The following is an 11,716-nucleotide window of genomic DNA, read 5'->3' on the forward strand; positions in this document are numbered from 1 at the left end:
GCGCTAAACAGAGGCACTGATTTCCCCAGTGCAGCGCTAAACTGAGGCGTTGATTTCTCCCATGTAGCGCTAAACTGAGGCACCAAGCTCCCCCATAGCGCTAAACTTAGGCGCCGAGCTGCCCAGCCTAGTGTGAATCTGAGAGTTACCAACTGAAGGGCTAAAATGAAGCGCCACGTTCCGCCGTGTAGAGCTAAGCTGAGGCGCAGTGTTCCTCACTGAAGCACTAAACTGAGGTGCCGAGATCCCCACTGAAGTGTCGCATTCCCCAGTGTAGCTCTAAACTGAAACACCAATTTCCCCAATGTAGCGCTAAACTGAGGAGCCGAGTTACCCATTGCAGCGCTAAACTGAAGGGCCAAGTTCCCCAGTGTAGCGCTAAACTGAAAGGACAAGTTCCCCTCTGAAGCGCTCCACTGAGCAGCCTAGTTCCCCACTGAAGGGCTAAACTGAGGCGCTTAGTTCCCCAGTAAACCGCTAAATTGAAGGGTCGAGATCCCCAATGCTAAGCTGGGGCACTAAATTCCCCATGGCAGTTCTAAACTGAGGCGTAGAGTTCCCAACTGAAGTGCTAAACTGAAGGGCCAAGTTTCCCAATGAAGTGCCGCATTCCCCAGTGAAGCGCTAAACTGAGGCGCCAAGTTCCCCACTGAAACACCAAGTTCCCCAGTGTAGATCTAAGTTCAGGCGCCGAGTTCCCCATTGCAGCGCTAAACTGAAGGGCCGAGTTCCCCACAGTAGCGCTAAAATGAGGCACCTATTTCCCCACTGAAGTGCCAGGTTCCCTTGTGTAGCGCTAAACTGACGCACTGTCTTCCTCAGAGATGCGCTAAACTGAGGCGCCGAGATCCCCAGTGTAGTGCTAAACTAAACGGACGAGTTCCCCACTGAAGAACTAAACGGAAGCAGAGAGTTCCCCACTGAGGCGCCAATTTCCCCAGTGGTGCGCTAAACTGAAGCGCCTAGTTCCCCAGTACAGCGCTAAACTGAGGCCCCGTGATCTCCCCTGAAGCGCTAAACTGAAGCCCCTATTTCTCCACTAAACCGCTAAATTGAAGGGCCGAGATCCCCAGTATAGCGGTAAACTAGAGGGCCGAGTTACCCACTGAAGCGCTAAACTGAGTTCCTCAGTTTAGCACTACACTGGAAAACTCAATGCTACACTGGAGACCTCGGCGCTTCAGCTTAGCGCAATGGCGGAGAACTCAGTGCTACAGTGGAGAACTTGATGCTTCAATTCACCGCTTCAGTGGAGAATTCACCCCTACAGAGGAGATCTCAGCGCCACAGTGGAGAACTCGGCGCTTGAGTTTAGCGCTACAGTGGAGAGGTCACGGGTACAGTGGAAAACTTGGTGCTTCAGTTTAGAGCTACAGGGCAGAGCTCAGCGCTACATTGGAGAGCTCACCTTTTCAGTGGAGAGCTACAGTGGATAACTAGGCGCTACAGTGGAGAGGTCGGCTCTACAGTGGAGAACTTGGGGCTACAGTGGAGAACTTGGCGCTTCAGTGGAGAACTAGACGCTTCAGTTTAGAATCATAGAATCATAGAATAGTTAGGGTTGGAAAGGACCTCAAGATAATCTAGTTCCAACCCCCCTGCCATGGACAGGGACACCTCACAATAAACCATCCAACACAAAGCTTCATCAAACCTGGCCTTGAACACCGCCAGGGATGGAGCACTCACAACCTCCCTGGGCAACTGATTCCAATGTCTCACCACCCTAACCGGAAAGAATTTCCTCCTTATATCCAATTTAAATTTCCCCTGTTTAAGTTTGAACCCATTACCCCTTGTCCTGTCACTACAGTCCCTGACAAGGAGTCCCTCCCCAGCATCCCTATAGGCTCCCTTCAGGTACTGGAAGGCTGCTATTAGGTCTCCACGCAGCCTTCTCTTCTCCAGGCTGAAAAGCCCCAATTTCCTCACCCTGTCTTCATACGGGAGGTGCTCCAGTCCCCTGATCATCCTCATGGCCCTCCTCTGGCCTTGTTCCAGCAGTTCCATGTCCTTTTTATGTTGAGGACACCAGAACTGCACACAATACTCCAGGTGAGGTCTCACAAGAGCAGAGTAGAGGGGCAGGATCACCTCCTTCGACCTGCTGGTCACTCTCCTTTTGATGCAGCCCAGGATACAGTTGGCTTTCTGGGCTGCGAGTGCACACTGCTGGCTCATGTTCATTTTCTCATCGACCAGCACCCCGAAGTCCTTCTCTGCAGGGCCGCTCTGAATCTCTTCTTTGCCCAGTCTGTAGCTGTGCCTGGGATTGCTCCGACCCAGGTGTAGGACCTTGCACTTGTCATGGTTGAACTTCATAAGGTTGGCATTAGCCCACCTCACAAGCGTGTCAAGGTCCCTCTGGATGGCATCCCTTCCCTCCAGCATATCAACCGGACCACACAGCTTGGTGTCATCGGCAAACTTGCTGAGGGCACACTCAATCTCACTGTCCATGTCAGCGACGAAGATGTTAAACAAGACCGGTCCCAAAACCGATCCCTGAGGGACACCACTCGTTACCGGTCTTCATCCGGACATCGAGCCATTGACCACAACTCTTTGTGTGCGGCCGTCCAGCCACTTCTTTATCCACCGAGTGGCCCATCCATCAAATTGATATCTCTCCAATTTAGAGAGAAGGATGTCCTGTGGGACAGTGTCAAACGCTTTGCACAAGTCCAGGTAGATGACGTCAACTGCTTTACCCTTATCCATCAATTCTGTAGCCCCATCATAGAAGTCCACCAAATTGGTCAGGCAGGATTTCCCCTTAGTGAAGCCATGCTGGCTGTTACCAAGCACCTTGTTGTTTTTCATGTGCCTTAGCATGTTCTCCAGGAGAATGTGCTCCAAGATTTTACCAGGCACAGAGGTGAGACTGACTGGTCTGTAATTCCACGGATCTTCCATTTTCCCCTTCTTGAAAATGGGGGTTATATTTCCCTTTTTCCAGTCGTCAGGTACTTCACCTGACTGCCATGATTTTTCAAATATGATGGCCAGTGGCTTAGCAACTTCATTCGCCATTTCCTTCAGGACCCACGGATGGTTTCCATCAGGTCCCACAGACTTGTGTGCGTTCAGATTTTGAAGATGGTCTCGAACCAGATCCTCTCCTACAGTGGGCCCAAGGTCTTCATTCTCATAGCCCCTGCATCTACCTACTAAGATCTGTGTGGTGCAGTCAGAGCCTTTGCCAGTGAAGACCGAGACAAAGAAGTCATTCAGAACCTCAGCCTTCTCCAAATCCTGTGTAGCCAGTTCTCCCGAAAGCTTCCTCAGGGGGCCTATTTTGTCCCTAGTCTGTTTTTTGTTTGCTACGTACCTGTAGAATCCCTTTCTATTATCCTTAACATCCCTGGCGAGGTTTAATTCTAACTGGGCCTTGGCTTTCCTAACCTGGTCCCTAGCTTCCCGGACAACATCCCTGTACTCTACCCAGGCCGCCCGTCCCTGCTTCCATTTTTTAGAAGCCTCTTTTTTCCTTTGAATTTTCCTCAGCAGCTCCTTATCCATCCACGGAGGTCTCCTGGCCCTCCTGCTACACTTCCTTCTAGTTAGGATGCAGCACTCCTGAGCTTGTAGCAGGCGATCCTTGAATATCAACCAACAGTTTGGAGCTACCGTGGAGAATTCGACATTTCAGTTTAGCGCCGCAGTGGAGAACTCGGCTCAGCAGTGGAGAACTCGGCGCTACAGTGGAGAACTTGACGTTTCAGTTTAGCGCTACACTGGAGAAGTCGGCCCTACACTGGAAAAGTCAACACTACACCGGAGACCTCGGTGCTTCAGAGAGAGAATTCGGCGTTACAGTGGAGAACCAGCATCTACCATGGAGAACTTGACGTTTCAGTTTAGCGTTACAGTGGAGTAGCTGGCTCTACACTGGAGAAGTAGGCCCTACACTGGGGAAGTCGGCCGTACACTGGAAAACTAGATGCTACACTGGAGACCTCGGCGCTTCAGCTTAGCGCGACAGTGATGAGCTCGCCCCTACAGTGGAGATCTCGGCACTACAGTGGAGGACTCGGCGTTTCATTTTAGCGCTGCACAGGGGAACTTGGTGCTAGAGTGGAGAACTCAGTGCTGTATTGGGGATCTCAGTGCTTTATTTTAGTGCTACAGTGGAGAACTTGGCGCTACAGTTTAGCGCTACAGTGGAGAGCTCGGCGCTACTGTGGAGAGCTACAGTGGAGAACTCAGGCTACAGTGGAGAGCTACAGTGTAGAACTCGGTGCTTCAGAGGAGAACTCGACGCTTCAGTTTGCTGCTACCATGGAGAACTCTATGTTTCAGTTTAGCGCCGCAGTGGAGAACTCAGCGCTGCAGTGAAGAACTTGGCGCTACAGTGGAGAACTAAGTGCTTCAGTTTACCGCTACAGTAGAGAACTCGGAGCTACAGTGAATAACTCGACGCTTCAGTTTAGCGCTACAGTTGAGATATCGGTGCTACAGTGGAGAACTCGGCACTTCAGTTTAGCGCTAAAGTGGAGAGCTCGATGCTACTGTGGAGAGCTCACCTCTACAGTGGAGAGATACAGTGGAGAACTAGGTGCTACAGCAGAGAGGTCAGCTCTATAGTGGAGAACTCGGCGCTACAGTGGAGAACTCGGCGCTACAGTGGAGAGCTACCGTGGAGAACTTGACGTTTCAGTTTAGCGCTACACAGGAGAAGTAGGAGCTACACTGGAGAAGTCGGCCAAACACTGGAAAACTCTACGGAACACAGGAGACCTCGGTGCTTCAGCTTAGAGCTACAGTGAATAACTCGGGGCTGCAGTGGAGAACTCGATGCATCAATTTATCGCTTCAGTGGAGAACTTGCCCCTACAGTGGAGATCTCGGTGCTAAAGTGGGGAACTAGGCGCTTCAGTTTAGCGCTACAGTGGAGAACTCGGCACTTCAGTTTAGTGCTACAGTGGAGAACTCGGCGCTTAACTGGAGAACTAGACGCTTCAGTTTGGAGCTACTGTGGAGAACTTGATGTTTCAGTTTTGCACCGCAGTGGAGAACTCGGGGCTACAGAGGAGAATTCAGCGCTACAGCAGCGAACTCAGTGCTACCGTGGAGAACTTGACGTTTCAGTTTAGTGCTACAGTGGAGAAGCCGGCTCTACACTGGAGAAGTTGGCCATACACTGGAGCGCTACAGTGGAGAGCTACAGTGTAGAACTCGGTGCTTCAGTGGAGAACTTGACGCTTCGGTTTGGTGCTACCATGGAGAACTCGACGTTTCACTTTAGTGCCCCAGTGGAGAACTCGACGCTACAGTGGAGAACTCAGTGGCACTGTGGCGAAGTTGACGCTTCAGTTTAGCTCTACAGTGGAGAACTCGCCCCAACAGTGGGGAACTCGGTACTACAGTGGAGAACTCGGTACTTCATTTTAGCTCTACAGTGGATATCTCGGCGCTACAGTAGACAGCTCGGCACTTCAGTTTAGCGCTACAGTGGGGGACTCAGCACTTCAGTTTAGCGCTAGAGTGGAGAGCTCAGAGCTACAGTGGAGAGCTACAGTGGAGAAATAAGCGCTACCATGGAGAGGTCGGCTCTACAATGGAGAATTTGGCACTACAGTGGAGAGCTACCGTGGAGAACTTAGCGCTACTGTGGAGAGATCGGCTCTATAGTGGAGAGCTCAGCTCTACAATGGAGAATTTGGCACTACAGTGGAGAGCTACCGTGGAGAACTCGGCACTTCAGTGGAGAATTAGACGCTTCAGTTTGGCTCTACCATGGAGAACTCGACGTTTCAGTTTAGCGCCACAGTGGAGAACTCGGCTCAGCAGTGGAGAACTCGGCGCTACAGTGGAGAACTTGACGTTTCAGTTTAGCGCTACACTGGAGAAGTCGGCCCTACACTGGAAAAGTCAACACTACACCGGAGACCTCGGTGCTTCAGCTTAGCGCAACAGTGGAGAGATCGGCGCTACAGTGGAGAACTCGCCCCTACAGTGGAGAACTTGGCGCTACAGTGGAGAACTCGGTGCTACATTGGTGAAACCGACGCTTCAGTTTAGCGCTACAGTGGTGAACCTAGCCAGGGATGTTAAGAATAACAGGAAGGGATTCTACAGGTCCGTAGCAAACAAAAAACAGACTAGGGACAAAATAGGCCCCCTGAGGAAGCTTTCGGGAGAACTGGCTACACAGGATTTGGAGAAGGCTGAGGTTTTGAATGACTTCTTTGCCTCGGTCTTCACTGGCAAAGGCTCTGACTGCACCACCCAGGGATGTTGGGGAGAGACTCTTCATCAGGGACTGTAGTGACAGGACAAGGGGTAACGGGTTAAAACTTAAACAAGGGAAGTTTAGATTGGATATAAGGAGGAAGTTCTTTCCTGTTAGGGTGGTGAGACACTGGAATTGGTTGCCCAGGGAGGTTGTGAGTGCTCCATCCCTGGGGGTGTTCAAGGCCAGGTTGGATGAAGCCTTGTGTGGGATGGTTTAGTGTGAGGTGTCCCTGCCCATGGCAGGGGGGTTGGAACTAGATGATCTTGAGGTCCTTTCCAACCCTAACTATTCTATGATTCTATGATTCTATTAACTCGACGCTTAAGTTTAGAGATACAGTGGAGAACTCACCGTTTCAGTTTAGCTCTACAGTGTAGAACTCGGCGCTTCAATTTAGCGCTATAGTGGAGAGGTAGGAGCTACAATGGAGAACTCGGCGCTTCAATTTAGTGCTACAGTGGAGAGCTCGCAGGTACAGTGGAGAACTCGGCACTTCAGTGTAGAGCTATAGTGGATAACTCGGCACTTCAGTTTATTGCTACAGTGGAGAACTCGGCGCTGCAGTTGAGAACTCGGATCTACAGTGGAGAGCTACAGTGGAGAACTTGGCGCTAGAGCGGACAGCTACTGTGGAGAACTTGGTGCTTCAGTGGAGAACTTGACACTTCAGTTTAGCCCGCAGTGGAGAACTCCGCACTGCGGTTGAGAACTCAGCGCTACAGTGGAGAACTCGGTGCTACAATGGAGAGCTCATCATTTACGTTTAGTGCTACAGTGGAGAAGTTGGCGCTGCACCGGAGAATTTGGCGCTACACTAGAGCAGTCGTCACTACTCTGTAGTCGTTGACACTTCAGCTTAGTGCCACAGTGGAGAACTTGGTGCTACAGTGGAGAAATCAGCGCTTCAGTCTAGCGCTTCAGTAGAGAACTCGCCCCTACAATGGAGAATTTCACGCAACAGTGGAGAACAGTGGGGGATTCGTGACTTCAATTTAGCGCTACATTGGAGAAGTCTAGGATTCAGTTTAGAGCTACAGTGGTGAACTCAACTGTTCAGTTTAGCACCGTAATGGAGAAATCGGCGCTGCAATGGAGAACTCGATGTTTCAGTTTAGCGCTACAGTGGAGAACTCGGCGTTTCAGTTTAGAGGTACAGTGGAGAAATCACCGTTTCAGTTTAGCTCTACAGTGGAGAACTCCCTGCTTCAGTTTAGCGCTACAGTGGAGAGCTCGGTGCTACAGTGGAGAACACGGTGCTTCAGTTTAGCGCTATAGTGGAGATCTTGCAGGTACAGTCGATAACCCAGACCTTCGTTTTAGTGCTACAGTGGAGAGCTCGGTGCTACAGTGGAGAACTCAACGTTACAGTGGAGAACTCAGCACTTCAGTTTAGTGCTACAGTGGAGAACTCAGTGCTGCAATGGGGAAATCCACGCCACAGTGGAGAACTCGGCGCTACATTGGAGAACTCGGTGCTTCAGTTTAGCGCTACAATGGAGAACTCGGCGCTTCCGTTTTGCGCTACACTGGAAAGCTCGGCTCTACAGTGGAGTGCTACAGTGGAGAACTTGGCGCTACAGGGTAGAGAGCGGCGTTTCAGTTGAGCGCTACATTGGAGAGCTACAGTGGAGAACTACTTTGGAGAGCTAGTGGACAACTCTCCGTTTCCGTTTTGCACTACAGGGGAGAGTTTGGCTCTACAGGGGAGAGCTACAGTGGAGAGCTGCAGTGGACAGCTACAGTGGAGAGCTACAGTGCAGAGCTAAAGTTGATAACTCGGCTCTTCAGTTTAGTAATACAGTGGAGAATTCGGCATTTCACTTTATCTCTACAGTGGAGAATTCGGCACTACAGTTTAGCTCTACAGTGGAGAGCTACAGTAGAGAACTCGGCGCTTTGGTTTAGCGCTACAGTGGAGAACTCGGCACTACAGTTAGGAACTCTGCGCTTCAGTTTAGCGCTACATTTGAGATCTCGGCGCTACAGTGGAGATTTCAGCACTACAGTGGAGAACTCAGCGCTTCAGTTTAGCGCCACAGTGGAGAAGTCGGCGCTACACTAGAGAACTCGGCACTACTCTGGAGGCTTTGATGCTTCAGCTTCGTGCCACAGTGGAGAACTCGGCGCTACAGTGGAGAAATCGGCGCTTCAGTTTAGCGCTACAATGGAGAACTCGCCCCTACAATAGAGAACTTCACGCTAGAGTGGAGAACTCAGCGTTACAGTGGAGAATTTGGCTCTTCAGTTTAGGGCTACAGTGGTGAACTCAACTGTTCAGTTTAGTGCTACAGTGGAGATCTCAGCACTACAGTGGAGAACTCGGCGCTTCAGTTAACTGCTACAGTGGAGAGTTTGGTTTTTCAGTTTAGAGTAACAGTGGATAGCTGCAGTGGAGAGCTACATTGGAGAGCTACAGTGCAGAACTAGGCGTTTCAGTTTAGTGCTACTGTGGAGAGCTACAGTGGAGTGCTACAGTGGAGAACTCGGCGCTACAGCGGAGAGATCGGAGTTTCAATTTAGCGGTACAGTGGAGAGCTACAGTGGAGAGCTACAGTGTAGAGTTCGGCGTTTTACTTCAACACTACAGTGGAAAGCTGCAACGGAGAGCTACAGTGCAGAGCTACAGTGGAGAAGAAGGGTGGAGATCTGCTTTTCTGTTTACCGCTACACTGGAGAGCTACAGTGGAGAGCTTGGCATTTCAGTTTAGCACTACATTGGAGAGTTCGGCGTTTCAGTTTAGCGCTGCAGTGGAGAGCTGCAGTGGAGACTTACAGTGGGGAACTCGTCGCATCAGTTTAGCGCTAAGTGGAGACCTCGGCGCTGCAGTGGGGAACTCGGTGCTACAGTGGAGAACTTGGCGCTTCAGTTTAACGCTACAGAGGAGAGCTACATTGGAGAGGTTGGCGTTTCTGTTTAGTGCTACAGTGGAGAACTGCAGTGGACAGCTACAGTGGAGAGCAGCAGTGGTCAGCTAAAGTGGAGAGCTAGAATGTATAGCTACAATGGACAACTCGGTGCTTCAGTTTAGCGCTACAGTGGAGAACTCGGTGTTTCAATTTAGAGTTACAGTGGAGAGCTACAGTGGAGATCGACAGAGGAGAACACGGCACTTCAGTTTATCGCTACAGTGGAGAAATCGGAGCTACAGTGGAGAACTCGGCGTTTCAATATAGCGCTACCCTGGAGAGCTGCAGTGGACAGCTGCAGTGGAGAGGTACAGTGGAGAGCTTGCCTCTACAGTGGAGAGCTACAGTAGAGAACTCAACGTTTCAGTTTAGCGCTACACTGGAGAAGTCGGTGCTACACCGGAGAAGTCAGTGCCACAGTGGAGAAGTCGGCGCTACCCTGGAGACCTCGGCGCTTCAGCTTAGCCCCACAGTGGAGAACTCGCTGCTACAGTGTAGAACTCGACGCTTCAATTTTGCGCTTCAGTGAAGAAGTCGCCCCTACAGTGGAGAACTCGGTGCTACAGTGGAGATTTCGGCGCTTCAATTTAGCACTAGAGTGGAGAGCTCGGCGCTACAGTATAGAGCTCGGCTCTACAGTGGAGAGCTGGAATGGAGAACTCAGCGCTACAGTGGAGAGATCGGAGCTTCAGTTTAGCGTTACAGTGCAGAGCTACACTGGAGAGCTATAGTGGAGAACTCGTCGCATCAGTTTAGCGCTACAGTGGAGGGCTCGGCATTTCAGTTTCGCGCTACAGTGGAGAGATACAGTGGAGAGCTTGACATTTCTGTTAAGCGTTACAGTGGAGAGCTACAGTGGGGAACTAGGCACTGCAGTGGAGAGCTCGGCACTTCAGTTTAGAGCTAGAGTGCAGAGCTACAGTGGAGAGCTACAGGGGAGAACTCATCGCATCAGTTTAGCGCTACAATGGAGAGCTCGGCGCTGCAGTGGGGAACTCGACACTACAGTGGATAACTCAGCGCTTCAGTTTAGCGCTACAGCGGAGAACTCGGCGCTTCAGTTTAACGCTACAGTGGAGAACTCAGCGCTGCAATGGAGAACTCAGTGCTTCAGTTTAGCGCTACAATGGAGAACTCGCCCCTACAGTGGATAACTCGGTTCTGGAGCGGAGAACTCAGCGTTACAGTGGGGAATTCGGTGCTTCAATTTAGCGCTACATTGGAGAAGTTGAAGCTTCAGTTTAGGGCTACAGTGGTGAACTCGACTGTTCAGTTTAGTGCTACAGTTGATAACTCGGCGCTACAGTTGATAACTCGGTGCTACAGTGGAGAAGTCGGTGCTGAAGTGGAGAACCTAGCGCTTCAGATTAGTGCTACAGTGGAGAAGTCGGCGCTACAGTGGAGAGCTCGCCTCTACAGTGGAGAGCTACAGTGGAGAATTACAGTGAAGAGCTACAGTGGAGAATTCTCCGTGTCAGTTTAACGCTACATTGGATAGTTTGGCATTTCAGTTTAGTGCTACAGTGGAGAACTGCAGTGGACAGCTACAGTGGAGGGCAGCAGTGGTCAGCTAAAGTGGAGAGCTAGAGTGTATAGCTACAATGGATAACTCAGTGCTTCAGTTTAGCACTACAGTGGGGAACTTGGTGTTTCAATTTAGCATTACAGTGGAGAGCTACAGTGGAGATCTACAGAGGAGAACTCGGCACTTCAGTTTAGTGCTGTGGAGAGCTACAGTGGAGAGCTGCAGTGGACAGCTACAGTAGAGAGGTACAGTGGAGAACTTGGCACTTCAGTTTAGCTCTACAGTGGAGAGCTTGGCTCTACAGTAGAGAGCTTACCTCTACAGTGGAGAGCTACAGTGGAGAACTTGGCGTTTCAGTTTAGCGCTACAGTGGAGAGCATCAGTGGAGAGCTACAGTGGAGACCTCGGCACTTTAGTGTAGTGCTACAGTGGAGAACTCAGTGCTATAGTAGAGAACTCGGTGCTTCAATTTAGCGCTACAGTAGAGATCTCGACGCTTCAGTTTGGCACTACCTTGGAGAACTCGACGTTTCAGTTTAGTGCTGCAGTGGAGAACTTGGTGCTGCAGTGGAGAACTCGGCACTACAGTGGAGAACTTGGCGCTACAGTGGAGAACTCGGTGCTACAGTGGAGAACGTGACGTTTCTGTTTAACGATACACTGGAGAAGTCGGCGCTACACCGGAGGAGTCGGCGCTACACTGGAGAACTCGGTGCTACACTGGAGAAATGGGGCTTCAGCTTAGCCCCACAGTGGAGAACTTGGCACTAAAGTGGAGAAATCAGCTCTTCAGTTTAGCGCTACAATGGAGAACTTGCCCCTACAGTGGAGAACTCAGCGTTACGGTGGAAATTTCAGTGCTTCAATTTAGTGCAACCTTGGAGAAGTCGAAGCTTCAGTTTAGGGCTACAGTGATGAACTTGACTGTTCAGTTTAGATCTGCAGTGGAGAACTTGGCGCCACAGTGGAGAACTCAGAACTTCAGTTTAGCGCTAAAGTGGAGAAATCGGTGCTACAGTGGACAACTAAACTCTTCACTTTAGCGG

Source organism: Lathamus discolor, chromosome W (assembly GCF_037157495.1).
Source record: "Lathamus discolor isolate bLatDis1 chromosome W, bLatDis1.hap1, whole genome shotgun sequence".
Lineage (NCBI taxonomy): Eukaryota > Metazoa > Chordata > Aves > Psittaciformes > Psittacidae > Lathamus > Lathamus discolor.